This window comes from Furipterus horrens, unplaced genomic scaffold (assembly GCF_987537825.1).
Source record: "Furipterus horrens unplaced genomic scaffold, mFurHor1.1.pri manual_scaffold_5, whole genome shotgun sequence".
NCBI classification, from domain to species: domain Eukaryota; kingdom Metazoa; phylum Chordata; class Mammalia; order Chiroptera; family Furipteridae; genus Furipterus; species Furipterus horrens.
This window is the reverse complement of record NW_028327175.1, coordinates 132,327,926-132,332,243: the sequence shown is the minus strand read 5'-3', so window position 1 is coordinate 132,332,243 and position 4,318 is coordinate 132,327,926. Positions and strand designations below refer to the sequence as shown.

General features: G+C 38.5%; 1 pseudogene; it reads left to right on the top strand.

The window, feature by feature from the left end:
- Positions 1-1,044: 1,044 nt before the first annotated feature.
- Positions 1,045-1,509, top strand: LOC150009852 (eukaryotic translation initiation factor 1 pseudogene; annotated as a pseudogene).
- Positions 1,510-4,318: the final 2,809 nt, after the last annotated feature.

Below are 4,318 nucleotides of genomic sequence, written 5' to 3'. Positions count from 1 at the left end.
GGCCAAAACTAGATATAAGAAACTATATAACAGAAAAAATTCTTACTATCAACTATTTAGGAAGCTAATAAGAATACAATTAAAGTGACAATAAGTACATAGCTATCAGTAATTAGTTCTAATATAAATGGGCTAACTGCTTCATTTAAAAGATATAAGGTGGCTGAATGGATTAAAGAAACAGGATGCACACATATGCTGTCTACATGAGAGTTAGCTGAGATCTAAAACCACACACAGACTGAAAGTGAACAAATGGAAAAATATATTTTATGCAAATGAAAATAAAATGAAAGCTTGGGTAGCAATACTTTGACAAAACAGACTTTAAAACAATGACCTTAACATGATACAAGGGTATGTCTTAGTGGTAAAGGTATCAATCCAACAAGAGGATAAAATACTTGTAAACATCCAATATAAGAGCACCAAAACACATACAGCAAATATTAACAAAAATAAAGTGAAAGTTTGACAATAATAAGACAATAGTAGGGTACATAAACACCACACTTACATTAATGGATAGATCACCCAGACAAAATCAACAAGGAAATATTGACCTTAAATGGCACATTAGACTAGATGGACTTAATAAATACATACAAAACATCCCATGTTTTGTGTAAAATACACATTCTTTTTAGCCTATAGAACAAGTCAATAAATTTAGGAATATTGAAATAATATCAAGCATTTTTTTCCAGCCACAATTGTAAGATGTGTATTACTTTTTTATATCTTTGTTTGTTGGACTTCCATGCAGGTTTATTTTCTGGTAGTTCTGGTTGTATTTTGTTTTGAGGTAGATGTAATCCTTCTTATGGCTGTGCAAGGAGGTAAAGTATGTCTACTTATACATCCATCTTGGCTGGAAGTCTTAAAATCACCGTTGAAAGGGAGGAGATTTCAGCCCAGTCACTGAGCTGCTCTTGAGGACTCAGAAACCTTCCCCTTGAGCCCCCCTTGCTTCCCGACACTCCATCCCTCCTGCCCACCTTCTCCCGCTGCAACCTTCCACGGGCCGTTTCCACTGAGGAAAAGGAATCGTATCTTATGTCCGCTATCCAGAACCTCCTCTCTTTCGACCCCTTTGCTGATGCAAGTAAGGGCGATGATCTGCTTCCTGCTGGCACTAAGGATTATATCTACATAAGAATTCAACAGAGAAAAGGCAGGAAGACCCTTACTACTGTCCAACGGATCGCTGATGATTATGATAAAAAGAAACTAGTGAAGGCATTTAAGAAGAAATTTGCCTGCAATGGTACTGTAATTGAGCATCCAGAATATGGAGAAGTAATTCAGCTACAGAGTGACCAGCGCAAGAACATATGCCAGTTCCTAGTAGAGGTTGGACTGGCTAAGGACGACCAGCTGAAGGTTCATGGGTTTTAAGTGCTTTTGGCTCACTGAAGCTTAAGTGAGGGTTTTCTTGCAATGAGTAGAATTTCCCTTCTGTCCCTTGTCACAAGTTTAAAAACCACACAGCTTGTATAATGTAACCATTTGGGGTCTGCTTTTAACTTGGACTAGTGTAACTCCTTCATGCAATAAACTAAAAAGAGCCATGCTGTCTAGTCTTGAAGTGCCTCATTTAAACAGAGGGCAAGCAGTAGGCACCTGGCAGTGTCCAGCCTGAAACAAAGCAATAACGTGATATTTCAGCCAAGCCCAGAGCCCCAAAATCACAGGCTGGCCAGAAGCTCCTCGCTAGAGTTCCCTGCCCTCAGAGAATGTCACCACCTCAACAGTTGCGGTGAAGCTGAGAGGGGTAAGGCAGTAATGGCATCTGTTACCACTAGAGGGCACCAGCGGTAGTCAAAGATCCCCAACCTGACCAGGTGGATGGAGCTTAGAGCAGCCACCTTCCCTCTCGCGAGGTGATGAGGATATCTGGTTTGCCACCAAGGTCTTTTTAATTAGACAAATCCTAGCTCTCTGATGTCCAAACATGAGAATTTGAGGCCAACCTTCTATCAGAGTTAAACTTCAGACAAGGGAACAAATTTCCAACTGTTGTGTCAGTCATGTAGCTAGCTATAGAGCTTACAACATACTAGCAACAGCTGCCCAATGCCATGTGAAGTAACAAACTGATTTTTGGGTTTTTCACCTTCAGTTTTAATGTTATGTAATGTATTTAAACCCTTATTTAAATAAAACTTATTTTCAGAAAAAAAAAAAGGGAAGAGATTTCAGATGGTCAATGAGACTCAGGAAACTATGACTGGACAGGTGATGCAAATTGGGAGACCTGTGTGAGACTGTTGAAGGGGACTGAGGCATCATTGCCCTATTTACAATGTTTCTTGTATCTTGTATCTTCTTCTGTGTCTATTTTTTGTACTACATGGCTGAATATATATATTTCTTATGTGTGATTAACAAAACAACCAGAGATCCTAAGCCCACTGAGTTGGAGGACTCCTAGGGCACCCATGTCTAGATTTAAGAAAGAGTATAAGAGAGAAAATTGAGTAATGCAGAGTAAATTCAGGACTGAGTTTATGCACTAGAGAGCTGGGAGGATGCTAGTAGGTGTGGTGGTATGAAGGAAGACTAGAGCTCAGTCAGACAGCAGAGTGCTAAGTGAGGCTGTGAACAATGCTTGTAGTGTTACAATTCCAGGATAGGGGTTTAAAATGAATTAGAGGCTACAAAAAAGATCCCTGGGTACTCTAGTACTTATGTACAGATCCCCCTCTGCACACACTATCCAGGACAACCTAATTGGAGAAAAACTCTTCACTTGGTATTTTTGTCAAAGCAGCAGCCTTATAGAAAGTTGCATGCAAACTGTGTGACCACAAACCATTCTGCAACTTGCATTTCTATTTCTGAGGAGGGTCTTGTGCTAATAAGGAGTTTATAAGCAATGTCTTATCTTGTATATATGCATTGTGCTTTACAGTGTTTCAAATATTTCCATACATCAGAACACTGTAATATACATTTTCTACCTGTTGTGTTCAAGTTTGAGAGACATGAGCTACAATAAAGCTATAATAAAGTGTTTAGAATGAAGTCTGTGTTCAAGACTGGCTTCTGCCACTTGGAAATTTTCTGCTCTTGAAAGTTACTCAAATTTGCTCACTATGTTTCTGATATTAAATGTACAGTTTAGTACATCATTGCATAAAATCTCTAAAACTTTGTCATGCTGCAAAACTGTAACTGCATATTTATTAAACAATAACTCCCCATTTCTCTCCCCTTAACTCTTGATAACCATAATTCTATATTTTAACTTATCTTTTATCTTCTATCTTATATATATACATTGTTACTGACTTATTTAACTTAGCATAATGTCCTCAAGGTCCTTCTACTCATTCTTAATAAGTATTGTCACAATATCAAATCCACCCTTTCAATAACATCACTGAGAGCTAAAAACTATGATTTCTTTATGTCTGAAGCAAAGAAAATGATGTCCAGTAGTCAGTGTTAAGGAGTTGTCTTAATCAGTTATTGCCACTGTGACTTTTCACCATTTACAGATGCCTCCGTATAAGCACTTTTTTTTTTTTAATCCTTGCCTGAGGACATATTTTCATTTCTTTTCACAGAGAGAAGGAAGGAGAGAGAGGGAGAGCGAGAGAAGAGAGAGAAATATCAATGTGTGAGAGAAACATCTATTGGCAATCTCCTGCACATACCCTGACTGGGGATAAAAAATGTAACCTGAGCATGTACCCTGACCAGGAATCAAACCCATGACCCTTTGTTCCAAAGGATGATGCACCAACAAATTAAGTCACACAATCAGTCTTCTAAGAACTATAAGTTTATTATCCAGAAACTGTAACAACGGCAATATAATAAGGTACTGTCCCCATTTTACTGATCTGGAAACCAAGAATAATGCTGTTAAATGACTCAGTAAAGGGCACAAGATGATAAGTAACAAGAGCCAAGATTCAAAGTAACTGACTGTTCTTATTAATGTAAATTTTATGTAGGTCTTACTGTTACTGAGGAAAAGGTTTTTTTGTTTTGTTTTTTTTCACGTGGCACCTTGGTGTAAAACCCAACAACTAGTATTGAGGAAAACAGGTCTTTATTAACAATATTTCAACCTGGGGAGGGCAGTGATCACTTCAGCTCAGAGCCCTGTTCTCCCACATGACCTAGCCCTTCCCTTACTTCCCAGAAGGCTATAAGCAAAAAAAACATGCCCAGAAGTTCCCCATCCCTTATCTATCAGCTCTCTCCTTCAGGATCTGGGATATGATGTCATTAGCCTCCATATAACAGTCCAGCAAAACATGTGCCATGTTGCACTGGATCATGCATGGTTCTCTCTTTTCCCTTT